Source organism: Prionailurus bengalensis, chromosome D3 (genome assembly GCF_016509475.1).
Source record: "Prionailurus bengalensis isolate Pbe53 chromosome D3, Fcat_Pben_1.1_paternal_pri, whole genome shotgun sequence".
NCBI lineage: Eukaryota > Metazoa > Chordata > Mammalia > Carnivora > Felidae > Prionailurus > Prionailurus bengalensis.
In genome coordinates, this window is record NC_057356.1 from 42,664,487 (window position 1) to 42,686,388 (window position 21,902).

Genomic DNA, 21,902 nt, shown 5'->3' on the forward strand with positions numbered 1-21,902 from the left:
CTTTTTTTAATGTTTATTTTATTTTTGAGACAGACCGAGCATGAGCGGGGGAGGGGCAGAGACACACACAGAATCCGAGGCAGGCTCCAGACTCTGAGCTGTCAAAGCACTGCCTGATGCAGGGCTCAACTCGTCAACTGCAAGATCATGACCTGAGCGGAAGTTGGACGCTCAACCGACTGAGACACCCAGGCGCCCCAAATAAAAATAATAATAATAATTAAATTAAATTAAAAATATGACGGAAACTATTTCTGTGTGTGCTATGAGAGTATGACACCTATTTCTTTGTAGATGATCACAGAAGGACCCAAAGTAGCACGCATAAAAGTGTTCTCTATTCATAACAGATAAATGCAGATTTTGTAAGACAAGAAATACATGTTGGTTATATCACTGCCCACCTTTACTTTTCCTAAAATACAATTTCCTTACTCTGAAACTTATAACACCTCTGTAATATCTCAGCCTTATTCAGACAACAAAAAGAGAAAAGTTGTTCCATCATTCTTAAGAAATCTCCTTAACTCCTTTAGTATGAAGTACTAGGTTAGTAGCATCTAACGTAAGCCCTGGAGGAAGAAGGGGTAGGAAGATTAGTCTAATGACCAAAGAAATTGTCATCCAAATTTATTTAGTTTTAACTTGTAAGGACACTAGTGTCTCAATACTTTAAGAAGTTGTATATGCAGTTGCAGGTGTAATTCAGTGCAAGATGATGTAAATATTTATTAAGAAAGAAGTGTTACAACACAATAAATATTTACATTTGAGGTGCCTCAAGTCTCCTAATAGAAGCAGAAAAGAAATACACACCATATCAACATAACAAAGCTACTAAGTAAAATATAAAATTATATTCCTAGTCCTATAAAATTTTCTCTGAAAACTGGGAAAAATAGTCAATTATGGAGGCTTTTTCCCTCTGAGTCACTGTGAATAGTATAAAAGGATAACATTTCTCCTAATCATTTGTGCAATATCCACAAATAGCTGTTAAACTCTAAATAATAGTTTCCATATATACAATACAGAGTGTATACTCTGCCATTCTAATGTGCTCTTGAAAGATTCTCAAGCAGCTTCTAACACTAATTGGAAAAAAAAAAAAAGATCTATAAGAGCTCCCCAGAAGGATTTTCAAAACAAAATGGAGGAAATGAGGGCTAAAAGTTGGAAAGATTTCTGAAACCTAGGGAAATATAAATCAGTGTCATAAAATCCATGACCTGACAAGACTAAAAACTGTATTTCTTCACTGTTGAGTCCCAGTTGCCTTTTGTATTATAATTCTTGAGTTAGGTGGTAAGGATCTCATAAAATGATGTAATACAAATAAGTATAACCCGAGAGTACTTCAGAGATTCTTCAAACAAAATTTTCTACCTATAAATTCAACTTTAGTTGTTTTTGGTTTTTTTGAGAGAGAAAAGGACACACATGTGTGTGCACGTGCATGCATGTAAGTGGGGGAGGGGCAGAGACGGGGAGAGGGAGAATCCCAACAAGGCTCCACACTTACGGTGCAGAGCCCCATGCAGGTCCAGTCTCCCAAATGGTGAGATCATGACCTGCACCAAAATCAAGAGTCAGATGCTTAACTGACCGAGCCACCCAGGTGCCCCTCAAGTTTTGCTTTTCTAGTGCAACAAGAAAATATATCACAATTCCTGGGAACAATTTTTGTAATATTCACTTTCAAGTAAATTTTAATCTACAGAACTGTGTTATTGCTGCACAGTTTGAAGACCAGTAGGTTAAAGAGTTCCATTCTGAGGGACTCCTTCAATCTCAACTGAGTGAAACCCAACTAGTACTTAAGGGAAAGCAAAAAATCAGGAATGTAAACATACATAGCACATTTCTGTTTCCTTCTGAAATCCCATAAATATAATAGTAAAGACTTTGTCTTAAAGGAAAAATAATAGTAAAGAATTTTTTAAATAAACTCTCAAAGATAATATAAGTGGGAAAGAAGACAACAATATACATTTCGTCTTTGTTGCTAGAAATATCTGTAGCTAAGAAAAATCCTGGCTCATAAGAGTAGTTCACACATCAGCACATTTGGGGCAGGGTGAAGGCAGGTAGCAGAGAAGTAACTGACATAACAAAGGAAAGAAGCACCTTAAAAGCTTGAATGTGGCTGCCTCTTGTGATCAGTGCCTAAACAATAGGATGACTCCTGCTTTTCTTAAAATTCTTTAGCTTCATTTCTTTATAGACATTTAGTAATTCATGAAAGTAAAAAAAATCAATATACTAAATTAAAATTAAAAAGGGTATTTATAGGGGGGTGCCTGGGTGACTCAGTCGGTGAAATGTCCGACTTCGACTCAGGTCATGATCTCATGGCTTGTGGTTTCGAGCCCTGAGTCAGGATCTGAGTTGATAGCTCAGAGCTTGGAGCCTGCTTCAGATTCTGTCTGTGTGTCTCTCTCTGCCCCTTCCCCACTCACACTCTGTCTTTCTCTCTCTCTCAAAATAAATAAACATAATAATTTTAAAAAAATTTTTAAGGGGCGCCTGGGTGGCGCAGTCGGTTAAGCGTCCGACTTCAGCCAGGTCACGATCTCGCAGTCGTGAGTTCGAGCCCCGCATCGGGCTCTGGGCTGATGGCTCAGAGCCTGGAGCCTGTTTCCGATTCTGTGTCTCCCTCTCTCTCTGCCCCTCCCCCGTTCATGCTCTGTCTCTCTCTGTCTCAAAAATAAATAAACGTTAAAAAAAAAATTTTAAAAAATGTTTTTTAAGGTATTTATAGGAAGAATAATAGCCCATCTCATGGAATGTGAAAGATTGAAAAAAACAATCTGTGGTAAGGTTAATATGATAGTCAATCAATGCTATTAGATCAGCCATTTTCTGGCTCTCCCCAAATCTGGACATATGGCATGTGCTTCACATGGCCCCCTTGTGATTAGGTGGTACAACATAACTACCCCTGATCAATGATCTTACAAATAAAAGTGATATGTGACATTTCTGTGCTTGAACATCTAATTATTAGTGAGAGATCTTTCAGAGCTAGGTGATTTCCCTCTGGTGTGGTGAGCAACAACATTTGAGATGGGTCTGCTCCACAAACCTGGATCTCTACATGCCTGCGCTAAAAAACAAAGTGCTCCACTTATCCAAGACAGAAATGAACATGGTCAAGAAATAAGTTCATGGTCAACTTAAACCACTGAGGTTTGGGAACTGTTAATTATACCAAAAAACATAGGCCATCCTAATTATTACAATTAGGAATACAGATGGATCTAAAGGACAGTGAAGTGGCACCTGGGTGGCTCAGTCGGTTGGGCGCCTGACTGTGGCTCAGGTCATGATCTCACAGTTCATGAGTTCAAGCCCCGTGTCGGGCTCTGTGCTGACAGCTCAGAGCCTGGAGCCTGCTTTGGATTCTGTGTCTTCCTCCCTCTCTGTCTCTCTGCCCCTACCCCACTCTCACTCTCTCTCTTTCTCTCTCAAAAATAAATAAACATTAAAAAATTATTTTTTTTAATAAAAATAAAAAAAATAAAGGACAGTGAAAATCATGGACTCTGTCAGTTCCCATCTCTGCTTTTCCATGAATGTGGGTGTCTTTTTCTTGCCCTTCGTTTAACATAAAATGACTGCCTGCAGCTCCTGGGCTTCACAACCCACAGCCTCTGTCAACTGAAGGGGACCTTCTTCCTCACTTCTGGATTAGAAAACCTTGGGGAAGGGCTGGTTGTCACAAGAACACTACTGAGCAATAAAGAGACATCAGTGCATCAAAGTCAGGAAATAACGGATAAGTACACATAAGAATCATGTAATGACATAATCAGGGAAGAGAGCAGGGCACAATTATTCACAATGGCTGAGTAACGTTCCCAGGACAAAAGAACTCACTGGAAAAACTAATGGGAATCCACTCCAAGTCAATATCAATTTACTTTATATGTCCTTACCATTTTAATGTTTAAATAAGACAATCTAACATCTATGATGTTTGCTTACTTTTAGTTATGCCTCTCATCCTTCACCAAGCAATACTAGTGACCACTCTAGGTAACTACAGGGAAATATGCATAATTTCCAAACAAGTCATTCTCTTTAATGCCTCTGTGCCCTTGGCACATCCTGGAATCCCTGTACTTCTTGCCCAAGTACCCAAGTCTCCTCATTCCTAGAGTTCACTCAAGTACTATTACTTCTGAAAAGCCTCCAGAGAGTCAGTGTGGCATCGTGGAAAGAGTCCAAACTTTGAACTCAGAGAAACATAAACTGAACAACCATTGTCCAATTTACGTAAAGTGACCTTGTTCAATTTACTAAACTTTTTCAAATTTAATTTCAACATCTGTAAAATGATGATAATAATAATTTGTAGGGTTTATGTATTAGAAATGTATGCATGTATACTTCCCAGAACATAGTAATAGCTTTAAATGTTTATAATATGTGCAATAGTGTAATAATAATAACAAAATAGTGCAATAATATGTGCTATAATAGTACAAAGCTCTACATATATATTTTCTTTCCATATTAGTCTGTGAGCCCCTAGAACTATGCTTTATTCATCTCCAATGAGTAGAGCAGTTTCTAGCATATTAGAATTACCTGGGGAGTTAAAACAATACTGATTGCTGAGCCTTATCCTCCTACAGACACTGGTTTAATTAACCTGGGGTGCCACCAGGGCATTGTTGGTATTGTTTAAAATCTTCCCTGGTGGTGTTAATGTGGAGGTAGGGTTGGCAGTCACTGTACTAGGTGCTCAAATATTTGTTGAATGAATGTTTTTTCTACAAGGCATTTCCAAGTTTCTAAATGTTTCCAAGGCATTTCTAAATGTTTCATTTATATACAACTTTCACTTTGTTTAACCTTAATGAAACCTATAACCTTACTGAAGGTGGCCATTTAATGAGATATGTTACTCTGTTGTATCTTGGAAGAAGCAAATGGTAATAGACAAGGAGCTCAAGGCTGAACAAGGTTGAGGACAGTTGATTGTTCCTTTTCTCTCTCATGTAAGTAAATTCCACCATCTTAAAAATGAGAAAATTTGGCTGCCTTTAAAAATTAGGGGAAAAGAATACTGAAGACATGTTGTATTTCCAAATGCCTATTTATAGGTTTTAAATTTCTAGCTAGCTTGCTGAGTATATGTTACCCCCACCACAAAAAATATGCAGATTAATGAATGACCTTTCTATTTAACACAGCAGATAATATTTGCTCTTCCTTCCAGATAACACTCTTGAAATGTGAGTGGGAAAATAAGTAGATGACAGATAGACAGACAGACATAGACATATAGATACATAACAGTTGCCTCTAGTATTAAGGACACTCATTGAATTTGCACTTTTTTTAAATACGCAATTGAGATTTACACTGTTTCTTGATTTGCAGCAGCTCCAAGTGTTACCTATTACATAACATTTATTGTCTTAGGGGTGTTTATAGCTATGGATAGTTAAAAAACACAAAAATGAATTTAGAAAACTGAACTCTGTAATTAATGGCTTTCCATTCATTTCCTTTCATTTCTTTCCTTTTTCCCTTTGATGTTCTTGAGGAAAGTGACTAAAATATCCCATGGTCTCTGTGATTTAAAGGATTTGAAATTACAAAGAAAACTCAAGAACAACTTCTTAATCCCTTCCAAACCTTCTGCTTCATCTCTAGGCAGCTGCCTCTGCTGTGTGAGTAGAAGGACCCAACAAAAGATTAAATTGTTTCAGAATGGATACTTGATCAAATCTAGATGATATAACACTTGATGTACTCGATTTTTATACTAATTGCATGTAATTATTTTGACAATTCAAATTAGTGAATTTACATTTTTTATTTTAAAAGTTAGCCATCTCTAACCATCACTGAAACAACAGATTGTCACTTCTTTGGACCTCGGCTTCTTTGGTTGCACAGTGAAGAATTGAACTAGTTGAATTCCAGATTCCCTTAAATTTCATCAATTCTATGTTTTTAAGAGACACACAACTAAAGAAAAAAACAAAATAAAATCCAAAAAGAGACAAATTATCAATCAATGGTTTTTTATTCTTTTTTTTTTAATTTTTTTTTCAACGTTTGTTTATTTTTGGGACTGAGAGAGACAGAGCATGAACGGGGGAGGGGCAGAGAGAGAGGGAGACACAGAATCAGAAACAGGCTCCAGGCTCTGAGCCATCAGCCCAGAGCCTGACGCGGGGCTCGAACTCACGGACCGCGAGATCGTGACCTGGCTGAAGTCGGACGCCTAACCGACTGCGCCACCCAGGCGCCCCTATGGTTTTTTATTCTAATTAAACTGTCAGCCAATTTTGTTTTCCTATGCAACACCCCCATGCTACTTTTGTAGCTGATGGCCATATTTGTTTCAGTTTTTAATTAGCTTTCACTGAGAGTAGCTATTATCAAAGTGTGCTTCTGAGACCCTGGGGCCCCTGAGATCCATTGAAGAAGTCCAGGAAGTCAAAATTATTTGTATAAAAATACTAAACTGCTATTTGCCTTGTTTATTCTTCATCTCTGACAAGTGTATGGTGGCGTTTTCCAGAAGCAATGTGACTCAGAGTATCCCAATAGATTGAATGCCCAAGAAAGTATGAGAATTTGGCTGCATCTACTAAGTTAAAGATAGCAAAAAAGTAAAAAAAAAAAAAAAAAAAAAAAAAAAAAAAAAAGCTACTTTGAGCATATTTTGCTTGAGATATATAGTTATTTCTCATAAGAAGTATTTTAATTATGTGAGCACATAATGGGTTTATTGTTACTTAAATGAATTAAATATTTTTCAAAAGTCTTGGTTTTAATTTCTAATATATAAATATCAGTAGACATAACACATGTAAACAAAAGCTGTGTGGAGTCCTCAAAGCTTTTTAAGAGTATAAAAGGGTTCTAACACTAACATTTGACCACTTCTGATTTAATATATTGGAAAAAATTGAGTTCCATATAATTTATTTGTATCTATGCATAATATTTTCAAAATAGTTATTATTCATTTTCCAGTGTAAGTAGATTGTCCTGACCTTCCATGTGCCAAACCTATGTCATCTCAACCTTTTGCCTTTCTTTCCAGAAACACTTATTTAGCATAATCTATGTGTAAACTCCCTGAGAATAGGAATCATGTCTGCTTTACTAACCATGGAGCCCAACACCAGTATTGAATGAATGAATAAATGAATTAATGAATTAATGAATAAGTAGATGCCACACAAAGCAAAATGTGCAATGTTCACATCACTTTTGAACTTTTTTAGATGATAATCCTAAATGTAAAATAATAAATACATAGAAACCCTAACACTGCTTAAAAAATATCTGCTTTCTATGCTGCAGCCCCCTCCACAGACAGCTGACATGGCTGGAGAAGGACATTCAAGGATGCTGACATAGTGTCTCACTTGAAATTTGTGACTATTAATTTGATTTAGATTCTTACAGAAACCTGGCAATCATAATATATTTCCTTAGATAACTATTACATATCTCCTCTTATCTCCTCAAGCATGCAACCTTCCTCCCCAGTCTTGACTCGCAGCTGATGACTTAACTTCCTATTTAACCACAGCCATACCTACATACACCAGTCCCACTGAGCTCTCTCTCTCTCTCTCTGTAACACAGATAAACCACTAGGACCAATGCCTCCACCAGACCCATCCCCTGTACTTACTCAAAGACAGTCTCCAGAAATTCCTTCTATCGTTTGTGCCTCTCTACCAGAACTTCCTCTTGGCATAGAAATATGCTGTGATTTCTTCCATCTTAAGTTCTCTTGGCCCCATTTCCCTTTCCAGCTGCCTAACTCTCTCTGTTCCCCTCTATACTATAACTTCCTCCAAGATTAGATTTCCCAGCTGGAATTCCACTCTTCCCATTTTCTCTTATCTTCACTGCAGTCAGGCTTCCCCCCTACCCCCCACCAGTACTCCACTCAAATTGTTTTGGCCAGTGTCACTGACGACCTCCATGTTGCTAATCTAATGGTTAATATTCCCTTCTACTGGACCATTCAGACATATTGACACAGTTGATCATTCATTCTCCCTAAGACAACATTTGGTTTCCAAGATACTTTACTCTTCTGGTTTTGCTTTTGCATAACTGGTCGTTTCTCAATCTTATTTGCTGATTTATCCTCATTGTTCCAACCTCCCAAAAGTGGCATGCTTAAGGATATAGCCCTTGGCCACTTCCCTTCTTTGTCTTATGCTCATTTATTTAGTCAATGGATTTGAATACTATTTATACTTTGGTACTCTTAAATTTGTAACTCCGGATCAGACTACTCTCCTGAATTCCAGACTCTTCTATCAAATATCATCTCAAATTTTCCACTTGGATGTCACAGAGCATATTAAATGTAATTTATCCAAAACTGACTCTCAATTTTCCCTGCAAAATCTGCTCTCTCCACTCCCAGAATCATCTCCACTACTGCTAATGGCAACTCTATCTTCCTCATTACTCAGGTCAAACACTCTGAGTCACCCTTAGATCCTCTCTTTCTCTCATAACCAGGATCTAACATGTCAGAAAATCCCACTGGCATTGCCTTGTTTTGTTTTGGGAAAAGAATCAGACCTTTCTAAATATTGTTAGTATGATATAAACTAAAAGTTACAAACAAATTTAAATTAGGTGGGGATTTCTCATAGGTGTACATCATTTTAGTACAAATGACAAAAATTAGCCTTTTGACTATATCATAAACATGGTATGCAGAAATGTCACAGGGCTCTTTAGTATATGGATAGGATGAAAGGAACTTGTTCTGATCAAAAAAATCCCACATATTTGAGCCTTCTTTGATTATCATATATTGGCTATTTGAGTAAAAATCAACATTATTAAAATATGTTGAAGCATTGTTATCAATACTGACAACTACTTATAAAACAATACCCCAAAAACTCTTGAGTCAGAAAGTAAAACAAATAGATTTATCCACAGATGCAATGTCCCCAAAAGTTATTTATTAGATTTCATCATAGCTACTTTTTTTTAATATGAGAAGGGCCATAGTTTATTCCTCAGCATAAATTGCATTTTCAAGCCTAAGACATCATGTAAAATACACATGAAAATGCCAATTGGCTATATTATTAATGAAATTAATGGCACAGGGTCTGTTTTTTATTGACATACAGTTGACATACAATGTTATATTTGTTTCATGAGAATAAGCATACATTCAGTTATGCTCACTGCAGTAAGTGTAGTTACCATCTGTCACCCTACAACATTATTATAATATTATAGACTTTATTCCCCATGCTGTACTTTTCATATGACCCCATGACTTATTTATTATAACTAGAATCTAAAAAGGAAAAAAAAAAAAAAAGAAAGAAAGAAAAAGAAAAAGAAAAAGAAAAGAAACAAACAATCAAAAAACCGAAAACAAGGATAGGGTCTTAATGACTTATGTATACTCTATTCCCACTTAAAACAATTGATAGATAAATCATTAAAATCTGTCTGATTTTCCTTCCTTAATCTTCTATAACACTGAAGTAAGCACACCAGATCAGATGGTTTAGAGAAATTTATTAAAACTGAAAGTTGTTTAATCTTCTACCCCATGAGTTTCCATCCAGCTGCCTTTCAGCTGGTCAGCTGCATGACTGCTACTGATGTAAATGCCCTTGAAGTTTTCAGGCTAACAAAACATCTCTCTTCACTTCTCCAAACATGAATGTTTAATCCTTTCTTTAAAACACTGTTCATGCCTTGTAGCAAACCTGACTCTTTATACCTTCATTTAAAAGGTCTCCAAGGGCGCCTAGGTAACTCAGTCAGTTCAGCACCAGACTCATGATGTCAGCTCAGGTCATGATCTTGAGGTTCGTGAGTTCGAGCCCTGCATCAGGCTCCGCACTAACAGTGTGGAGCCTGCTTGGGATTCTGTCTCTCTCCCTCTGCCTCTCTCTGTCTCTCTCTCTCAAAATACATAAATAAATTTCTAAATAAATAAATAAATAAATAAATAAATAAATAGTCTCCAGAATCTGTACTCAATCAATCCATCCAGCCATCCTCTTTTTTTTTTTTTTGAGCCACCCAGCCACCTCCACAGACATCCTATTTAAAACAATTTTTTTTAAACATTTATTTATTTTTGAGACAGAGAGGGACAAAGCATGAACGGGGGAGGGTCAGAGAGAGAGGGAGACACAGAATCCTAAACAGGCTCCAGGCTCTGAGCTGTCAGCACACAGCCCGATGCGGGACTCGAACTCACCGCCGGTGAGATCATGACCTGAGCCGAAGTCTGACGCCTAACCGACTGAGCCACCCAGGTGCTCCCCCCTCTTTTTTTAAATGTTTATTTATTTCTGAGACAAAGAGAGACAGAGCATGAGTGGGGGAGGGGCAGAGAGAAAGGGAGACACAGAATCTGAAGCAGGCTCCAGGCTCTGAGCTGTCAGCACAGAGCCTGATGCGGGGCTCGAACTCACAGACTACAAGATCATGACCTGAGCCGAAGTTGGAGGCTCAACCGACTGAGCCACCCAGGCGCCCCCACGGACATCCTCTTTTAAAACAAAACATTCAAGAGGAAGTGACTGATTAATCTCAGTGTCAAAGTTAATTGCACATCTCCTGACAAATTCATGAATTGCATAAATAACCAAGTTTGTTTGTTTGTTTTTATGTTAGCTAGTTAGGGTCAAATTAATAGTTCATTCTTTAATAAATACATAGGTTATTGTGCCTGTCATGGACCCACTGTAATGTCCAATCTATGTCCCATAGTTTCTTTTTTTAACTTTAGGTATAATTGACATATAATACTAGGTTGTTTTTTTTTTTTTAATCCTTATCAGGTAAATTATTTATCTTCACTTCATTAAGTTTTTTTTCTTGAGGTTTTTTTTTTATCTTGTTCTTTCATTTGAAATATATTCTACTGCTTGCTTGACTCTATTTGTCTCTATATATTAGGCAAAAAAAAAAGCTACCTCTCCTAGTCTTAAAGGAGTGGCCAGTGTGTGGGAGATGAATCTTATCTTTCAACTTTGCCCTACCTCTTGGTTGTCTTCTAAGCCTTTATAATTATCTAAGCAGCCTTGATTTATTATTGATAGGTTCCAGTTGAGGGTGTACCAAGACCTGTCAGTACTCCAGAGGGAAGGATCTTAGTCAGTACCTAATTTCAGGCTGATTAGAAGCCAGACCTCGGGGCGCCTGGGTGGCTCAGTCGGTTGAGCGTCCGACTTCGCTCAGGTCACGATCTCACGGTCTGTGAGTTCGAGCCCCGCATCAGGCTCTGTGCTGACAGCTCAGAGCCTGGAGCCTGCTTCAGATTCTGTGTCTCCCTCTCTCTCTGGCCCTCCCCCCGTTCATGCTCTGTCTCTCTCTGTCTCAAAAATAAATAAATGTTAAAAAAAAAATTTTTTTTTTAAAAGAAGCCAGACCCTCAAAAGCATCAGCTTTTAAAGTATGCAAGCATATCCAGTCTTGAGGAAATGCAATGGTAAACGTGTCTGGTGCATGAGAGGTACAAAAGCTGGCTTCAGATGAGTGTATAAGCTCCTTTTTGGGAGGTACCACCAAGCTGTAGCTAGCTAGGCCAAGGGAGAGCATACAAATGATATCCCCTGCCTGTGTTCCCTGAGTGAAGGTTCGTAGCCTCTAGGTGTGTGGCAAATATGAAGTCTGCCCCTCCGGGTGAAGCTCCAGGACAAATAAAATAGGCCTTTTTAACTGATAGACTGAGGGTGTGGTTTAATCAGCTGCCTGTGCCATGCCCTGGGGGTGATAACCTGCAAAGAAATATCTATCCAATTGTTACAATCCTGTGGGACTCAGGAACACAAGATCTCCTGGACACTAAAACCAGGCAGTCAAAGAGCTGTGTGTTCCACCAGATTTAGGAAAGCAGCGGGAGAATGCAGGGCTGGGGCTAAAGTGCCAACACTATCCAGGTAGAGGGGAAAACATCAAGACACAAATAGCACCTGCCAATGTCTCCCTCCCCAGAGAGAGTCCCAAAAGACCCTTGCCCTTCTAGCAGATGCTTTAAGATAAGATCAAATAAATCTCCTTCTCCTATAATCTAGGAGCTTTTAAAACTGCTGTTTTTGCACTGGTCTTAGGGTGGGAGGGTCTGTGTGCGAACCCTTTAAGAACAGTATCTCAGTTGCCCACAGCCTTTTGAGTGTCTTGGATGTGAGCCTTATTGGTTTTCAAAGCCAGACCTTTTGGGGACTCATCTCTCTGCTGCAGGTCCCAAGGGTTGGCGTGCAGCATGAACCCCTTACTCTTCAGGGAGAAGCTCTGGGTTTGTGAGATCCCTCCCAATTGCAGGTGGCTGCACTGGGGGAGAGGGGGTGTTGGTGAGCCTGCATCTCTGCCTGTCCTACCCCTTGTGACATAGCCTTTTTACTATTTGTTGCAAAGGAGTTGTTCAGCTAGTTTTCAGATATTTTACAAAGGAAATTGCTTCATATGTAGCTGTATATTCAGTGTGTCCACTGTGGGACCCAAGGAATTTAACAAAAATCCCCTACCCCTGGACAAGCAGAGCAAGACTAACTCCATTTTGTGCTACACCCACCATCTCATGTATAACCCCCACATGACCTACTTATTGCTTAAGACACTCCCCCACCCTCTGCAAGCCACTGAGCACACCCTTACTGGAAACTGGCTCATATAGGAATTTGGAACACCTAACCGCCAAAGAATGTAAACCCTGCCTTTTGCCCGCCAAACTTGCGTGCCAATTCTGACCAGAGTGATAGGCTAGTTCAAACAGTTACTATAGGGTAAATTGTAATTCAATTGGCCACCTGCGTGTGGACTGACATAACTATGCAACTTTCTGTGTGTGTTAAAATCTCATTGGCCACTGGCCCCTATAAAACTGCTATGCCCCTTAACCTAGGGGTCCAAGTCCCTGCTCCGCTGTGTCAGGTATACTTGGGCCCAAGCTCGAGCTTGCAAATAAACCCTCGTGCGTTTGCATCGGTATCAGCTCCTTGGTGGTCTCTCGGATTCGAAATCGGGGGCATTACATCCACGGGGAGAAGTGAGTTCAGGATCTTCCTCCAGCACCACCTTGGACTGCTCCCCTATGTCCCATATTTTCTTTTATTTATCTTTTCAGTGCCATTATTAACTTTCCTAATTTTGATATATTTTCTGTATTCTCACAAGCCACCTATTATCCAACAACAAGGTGGGGGTACAAATAAATGACTGGCCACTAAATAACTACATACACATACATATATACACACATATATAAACACAAATAGGTTAGCTGTAAGACTGTAAAGGAAAATGTTTAAAGATTAAAGATGGCTCATCTGTGTTCTCTGTCAGGGCAAATCGTAAGATAAGATTGTGAAAATTGGTTACCAGTAGGAAACAAGAATGGTATTTATTGCTTATTCCAGGATTAGTTCAGAAGGAAGGCAGTTCCTCCTCTAAGAGATTTCTGAACAAAAATATATTAGATTACTTGCTAAAGAGCTGATATAATACTATTCAACCAACTAAAATAAAAATAATTGTAAATACACATGATTTCATGATTTTTATGATCAAGCTAATTTTGCTTTTCAAGACCTGACACAGATCTATTAAAACAAAAGCTACAGCAACTGATTTGGACCAACCAGCAAAACAGACTTTTAGTATGGACAAGATTAATTTCCCTCTGTTTCACAGTTAACCAATCTTTTTGTGGTTTTTGTTTTTGTTCTTTTTTTTTGGGGGGGGGGGTCTTGTTGTTGTTTTTATAGAAAAAGATCCCACTCTGTCATCAGATGATCCAGAGGGAACCAGAAAAGGATTAGACATTTGAAAGACAAATATGGATGAAACCCATTTCCTACATGAAGTTATTTAGTATGAGTTGTTTTGGTGACTAATTTTGTTCTGTTTTGTTAAATGATTATACTATATGATATCCTCTCTGCTTATGTGTTTTCTGAGGCTCTGGGGTGAGTGAGGTACATTAGACCACACAGAGAAAGAAAATGAGGAGTGGCAGCTGCCTACTAGTTCTGATGGCAGACCAAATAATGTCTATCAGGAATTGAAAGCAGAGTTGGTTTCTTTGTTGTTCCTCATTCTTCAAGCCAAATGTTAATAAGTGATTTTCAGCACTTCAGACCCAGACTGTTGAGTTAGGGAACAATGATTCCTATGCATAATGGTGAAACAGACAAAATAGCTAATCTCCTTTAAAAAAAAAAAAAGATCTCCTTTTAAAATCCAATAATTTTAGGGGTGCCTAGGTGGCTCAGTCAGTTAACCATTTGACTCTTGATTTTGGCTCAGGTCATGATCTTAGGGTTGTGAGACTGAGCCCCACTTCACGCTCTGCCCTGAGGGTGGAGCCTGCTTAAGATTAGATTCTTTCTCTCTTTCTCTCTCTCTCTCTCTCTCTCTCTCTGCCCCTCCCCATTCGCTGTTGCACACACACACACTCTCTCTCTCAAAAACATAAAATAAATAAAATCTTTAAAATCCAATAATTTTAGCCCCACTTTTTAATATGTTGTAATAAAACAAAAAAAGGGACTACATACCTTTTAAAATGTTTATGAAATAGTATCAACTTCACAAAATATATTCCTGTATGCTCACATTTCAAAAATATTGAGTGAATTTTACCTCTACAAATGTCAAATCTTGGTTTTATTTTTCCTCCCAGGAATTACCAAAAGAAAAATACATTATTAACATGTGGCTCACAATCATTTATTTGACTACAAGGGTAAGAAATGAAACCATTTTTAAGAAGCAACTGACATAGGGCTAGACTCCTTAAAGTGGACTCAAAGTCTCATGGCTAAGTGGTAAAATATTTCAGAGGATCAAATCTAATAAACTAATAAGAAAGCTAAATGAATGCCATATCTACTGTGTACCAATTTAATTCCATGTTGCACACATGGTAAACCTCTTAGCTCAACACTTGACAAAATAATTACCTCATTAGAGGAAGCATGTAAGTGTAGTTAGAAATCTTCACTGGACTCAGGTTTTCCCAAAGAAAAGAAAAGCTTTATGTAATCTATTTTCCACTTGGAAAAAGAAAATGTAAACTTAAAAATGCCATCAGGTTTTTTGGAGAGTTAAAAAGGGACTTTAAAACAAAATAAAAATGAAATAAAGAATAAAATAAAAACAATGCCATATTGATGGAATTAGAAAAAAAGAAGGAAATTTTATATATGTGGTTTTTTTTTATTCCCTCCTGTATTCATTAGAGTAGCAGAGTTCCAAGCTTTGCTTTCTTTGTGGAGTATAACACATATTTTCAGAAAATAGGGTTATGGGATTCCTTTAAGATTGGAATGGAAGGAAAGATACTCCAGGCAAGAGATTCTCAACCCTGTGGCATGTTAGCGTCACCTGGGAAGCTTGTAAAACTACTGATGCCTACCTTTCTTCATCAGGATTCTGACTTTAGTTGATGTGGGGCACTGTCTAGGAAGCAATCCTTTTGAAAAGTGATTAGAGTTCCTCTAATATTTAACCATAAGTGAGATATCACTGTTCTAAGTAAATGGTCTAAGTAATGACCATATCATTAGCTGGAGCACTTTTGAGAGAAAAAGGACCCCCCCCCATTAATAATTACACTTAAAGAGTAAACAGTCACTGTCATTGGCAAACTGGGAGGTGTGATCACTCTACCACATATCCCATGCTGAATACATCTACAGTGTTCCTGGTAAGAAATAGAAATAAGAGTCTATATCTCATTACCTGCATAATAAGCAATTCCTTTTCTCCCAGTACAATGCCTTAGATATTTTGACAATTGGAAAATACTCCCTGTTAGTTTTACCCCTTATTTCCTGAACTCAGACATAAGAGTTGAACCCCTCTTCCATATACAGGCCTTTCAGATTTTGGAGATATATATCTTACTCCCTCCTTAGCAACCACATTTTCTCTTCTGAAGCCAATTTTTTTTTCACAGCACATTGAAAATTCTTCCATTTTTTAAGACTTGCCTCACATGTCATGGTTTTGAGTTCTCTCATCATGATTGCTCACATCTGAACATTTCCAAAAATAATATAAAGCCAATGAAGTTACCTTCAAATGATTATTATTTGATATACATATATATGCATGAAATGTAAGTAAAGATTTGATAGAGTAAAGCCTGTATAATTCTCTATACTGCTTGTATCTCTTTTCCACCAACCAGACGAGTTGTAGGCACCCTAATAAATAAGCCTTAAGGCTCTGAGGAAGAAAAGAGCTAACATGAGTCCATAACTTGTGTGTCCTCAAAGGTTCCAAAGGCATTTTGATTCTACCTAGAACTTGCAAATACTGGCTATGGAATTTACTAGCTAAAGGATGAATAGGGGTTGTTTTCTAATGACCTCTTATCTAGGACAACTTTTAGCTATATATACCTGGTCTGTCTAGATTATTATCATAAATTATCCCGTAATTTATGGGCTGTAGCTGGGCTGACTAATGCATATTAGTCATTCAACCAGATGTTGCTATGGGCTAAACAAGACATAAAAATAAAAAGTAAGAGATCCCAAAACTCAATGACTTACTTCTACTAACTTCCCCTGTATGCAGTTAGAACTACTCACCCAAAAGTAAACTACATCTCAGTACAGGAAAAGGAGATTTAAGATACGAGTCTGAAAGAGGACTCTCAGATATGCTGTTGCTCATGACTTACCTTCTTGCTAATCATTAGTAAAACTCGGTTTTCAGTAACCGCACAATTTCCTATATATCTAACAGATCTATTCTTTGGGATTTCAGTTTTGCCCCATTCCTACAGGATTCTCTTTAGGTCCCTAAGATATTTTTGGAACTGCTGTGCTGTGTCCATTGTCTTTGGCTGAAGTCTGTCTGGTTAATGACTTTAGTATTTCCTTTGGAATAAAAACTTGGCTTTCAATTCCAATTTTCCCTCTATACATGGCTTTTTAAAAAAACAGCTTTGAGATATGACTCACATACCACACAATTCATCTATTAAAAAAATTTTTTTAATGTTTATTTATTTTTGAGAGACAGAGAGGCAGAGCACAAGCTGGGGAGGGACAGAGAGAGAGGAGACACAGAATTCAAAGCAAGCTCCACACTCTGAACTGTCAGCAAAGAGCCCGACGTAGGGTTGAACTCATAAGCTGTGAGATCATGCCCTGAGCCAAAGTCAGGATCTTAACCAACTGAGCCACCCAGGTGCCTCTATAATTCATCTATTTAGATTATACTGAGCCTGGGTGGCTCAGTTGGTAAGCATCTAACTTCAGCTCAGGTCATGATCTCCCGGTTCGTGAGTTCAAGCCCCGCCTCTGACTCTATGCTGACAGCTCAGAGCCTGGAGCCTGCTTCAGATTCTGTGTCTCCCTCTCTCTCTGCTCCTCCCCCACTCACACTCTGTCTCTCTCTCAAAAATAAATACACATCAAAAAAAATTTTTAAGTGTATACCTCAATGACTTTTAGTATGTTCACAGAGTTGTGCAACCATTACCACAATCTAATTTTAAAACATCACTCCAAAAAGAAACCGTGTACCAATTAGTAGTCACTCCTCCACCACCTAACCACCCCCTCCCTAGATCTAGACAGCCTTATATTTTTATAGATTTGCCTATTTTGGATTTTCATATAAATGTACTCTAAAACATGTGGTATTTTTTGACTGGTTTCTTTCAGTTCACATGTCTTAAATGTTCATTCAAGTTGTAGAATATCCAAGGACTCCATTCCTTTGTATTGCGTAATATATTATTCCATAGTATAGACATAACATTCTATTCATTCATTGGTTGATGGATATTTGGATTGCTTGCACTTTTTGGTTATTTATTATGAATAATGGTGCTAGAAACATTCTTGTACTAGTTTTTGTGTAGACATGTTTACATTTCCCTTGGGTATATACATAAGAGTGAAATTGCTAGGCATATGGTAACTCAAAGTTTGACATTCTGAGAACTATTGATCTTCTCCATGTACCTATCCCTTTTATATTCCCAAAGCAATTTATGAGGATTACAACTTCTCCACTTACTAGCCAACACATGTTATTATCCATTTTTTTTAATTTTATCATGCTGTCACAATGTGGTTTTGATTTGTATTTCCCCAATGGATAATGAGGATGAGCATTTCAGATGGTTACTGGATATTTGTATATAATCTTTAGCAGAATATCTTCTCATATCCTTTGCTCATTTTTTCATTACTTCTTTATAATTATTGATATGTAAGTGTTGTAAGAGTTCTTTTTATATTGTGGTTACAAATCCTTTATCGAAAATATGATTTAAAAATATATTCTTTTGGGGCATCTGGGTGACTCAGTTAGTTAAGAGTCTGACTTCAGCTCAGGCCATGACCTCACAGTTCATGAGTTTGAGCCCCACATGGGGCTCTCTGCTGTCTGTCAGCACAGAGTGTGCTTGGATCCTCTGCCCCCCCTCCTTTGACTCTCTCTCTCTCTCTCTCTCTCTCTCTCTCTCTCTCTCTGTCTCTCTCTGTCTCAGAAATAAACATTTAAGAAATATTTTCTTTCATTCTGTGGGTTATCTCTTCCCTTTATTAATGATTTCCTTTGAAGTACAAAAGTTTTTAATATTTTTGTAGTCCAGCTTATCAATTTTTGTCTTTTGTTATCAGTTATCAGGTTTGTTTAACTTGAGATCTCTAAGATTCACTCCTAGCATTTCTCCAAAATTTTGTTAGGTTTAGCTCTTATATATAGAACTATGATTTACTTGAATTTAATTTTTTTGTATGGTGCTAAAAACAGACCCATCTTTGTTATCTCCCATGTGATACCCAGTTGTTACAGCACCATTCTTTCCCAGAATAAGTTCTCTTGGCATCCTTGTTGAGAACTTACTGACTTTATGTGAGGTTTTATTTCTGGACTCTTAATTATATTCTATTGACCTATATGTCTATTCTTATCTTGATCACTCTACTTTTATACTAAGCTTTGTAATCAGGAAGTGTGACTCCCACTTTTTTCTTCTTTCTCAAGATTCTTTTGGTTATTCTGGGATGCTTGCATTTCTATGTAAACTTTAGGACTATCTTCTCAACTTCTGCAAAAAGATAGCTATACACATTTAATTTTGGTAGGGACTGTGATGAATTTCCCATATGTAGATCAACTTGTGAATACTGTCATTTTAACAGCATTAAGATTTATGATCCATCAATATCACATATTTTCCATTTGCATAGGTCTTCTTTAATTTCTTTTAGCAAATTTTTGCAGTTTCAGTGTACAAATCTTGCACCTCTTCAGTTAAATTTATTCCTACTTTTTTTTCTTTTTGACTATTGTAAATGCTGATGCTATTGTTCATTAATTTTAGAATTGTCTGTTGCTAATGTATAGATGTGCAGTTAGTTTTTGCATATAGTTCTTTTACCTTATAACTTTGCTAAAATCATTTATTGTTTTTCTAAAGGTTTTTAGTGTATTCTTTAGTATTTTGTATATACTAGACCATGTCATCTGCTAATTTTACTTCTTTATTCCTAATTGGAATAACATTATTTTTTCTTGCCTAATTGCACTTGCTACAATCTCTAGTGCAATGTTGACTAGGAATGGTGAGTGGTCCTCACCATTGTTCCTGATCTTATGCATTCACTTTTATCATTAAGCATGTTTTAAGCTTTAAGATTTTCACAGATGCCCTTTAGGGTTAAGAATTTTTTTTTATTTCTAGTTAAATAAATGTTCTGTCACAGAAATGTACTGGAGTTAGTCAAATGATTTTTTGTTGACTGCTAAAATTATCATTTGATATATCCTTTATTCTATTCATATGATATATTACATTAATTTATTTTCAGGCACTAAACTAATCTTGCATTCCTGGGATACACCCCCACTTGGACATGGTGTATAATTACATTAATTGTTTCCAAGTTTGGTTTGCTACTATCTGTTGAGGGTTTTTTGTTTTGTTTTGTTTTGTTTTGTTTTTGCTTCCAATCATAGGAGATATTGGTCTATGTCTTTATTTTCTGTATGTTTGTCTCACTTTGGTACCAGGGTAATACTGGCCTCACAGAATGAAACTAAATGTATTCTCTCCTCTTCTAGTTTTGGTAGAATTTTGAAGAGTTAGTTTTAATTTTTCTTTAAATATTTAGTAAGATTGACTAGAAAATCTTGGCTGGGCTTTTCTTTGAAGGAAGATTTTTAGTTACATATTTAATTTCTACTTCATGAAGATGCATTCAGATTTTATATTTCTTCTTGTATAAATTTCATTAGTTTGTGTCTTTCTAGGAACTTGTCTATATCATTTAAATTATCTAATATGTTGGAATAGAGTTGTTCAAAGCATTAATTTATAATCTTTTATTATTTGTAAAGTTGGTAATGCATCCTCTTCATTCCTGATTTTAGAAATGTGAAAATTCCCACTTTTTCTTTGTAAGTTCAGTGAAAATTTTTTTAATTTTGTTTATCTTTCATAAAATCAATTTTGGTTAACTGATATTCTCTATTTTTCTCCTTTGATTTCATAAATTTCTATTCAAATCTTTATTATTTCTTTTTTTTTGGCTTACAGAGATTTAGTTTGTTCTTCTCTTCCAGTATCTGAAGGTGGAAAGTTATATTATTAACCTTTTTCCAACTTTATTGTGGTATAACTGACAAAATTACATATATTAAAAGTGTACAACCTTATTTGATTTGCATATAACTTACAAAACGATCACCACAATCCAGTTAATTAACATATCCATCACTTTACATAGTTTCCTTTGGTGTATGGGTAGTGGAAATATTCAGATTTTCCATTTCTCCATGATGCAATCTTGCTAGGTTGTATGTTTCTAGGAATCTATACACTTCTTCTGGGTTATCCAAATTTTTGGCATGTAATTGTAATAGTCTTTATGACCCTATGCATTTCTGCAGAATCATTTGTAATGTCTCCTCTTTCACTTCTGATTTTATTTATTTGATTCTCTTTTTTCCTTAGTCCAGCTAATTGTTTATCAATTTTGTTTATATTTTCAAAAAAAGATCTTCATTTATTTTTCTATTGTTTTTTGTCTCCATTTCATCATTCTGAATACAAATAATGATATGAATATGAATACAATGTGAATGACATAATATGAATGTCTCATATTCACTATTTCTGCTCTGATCTTTGCTATCTATTTCCTTCCTTCTGCTAACTTTAGGTTTAGTTCTTTTTTTCTAATTCCTTAAGATGTAAAGTTAGGATGTTTATTTGAGATCTTTCCATTTTCTTAATGTGTTTCCATTTATCATTTGTTTATTTCTTATATCTCTTTTATTTTTTTAATTCTTATTTATTTCAAAAGAGAAAAAGGAGAGAGCATGCACATGAGCTTAAGAGAGGGAAAGACAGAGAGGGAGGGAGAGAAAGAGAGAGAGAGAGAGAGAGAGAGAGAGAATCCCAAGCAGGCTCTGTACTGTCAGTGGGCCTGCTGTCAGTGTCATAAACCATGGGATCATGACCTGAGCCAAAATCGAGAGTGAGGACACTTATATGACTGAGCCATCCAGGCACCCGTCCCTATCTCCCTTTTACTTTCTTTTTTGGCACTGTCAGTGTCATAAACCATGAGATCATGACCTGAGCCAAAATCGAGAGTGAGGACACATCTGACTGAGCCATCCAGGCACCCGTCCCTATTTCCCTCTTACTTTCTTTTTTGGCTCATTGATTGTTCAGAAGTATGTTGTTTAATTTTGACATACTTATGAATTTTCCAGCTTTCTTCCTGTCATTAATTTCCAGTCTCATGCCATTGTGTTCAGAAAAGATACTTGATGTGATATCAATCTTCTTAAATTTGTTAAGATATAATATATATCATATTAAATATTAATTTATTTTTAAAATTTTTTTAACGTTTATTTATTTCTGAGAG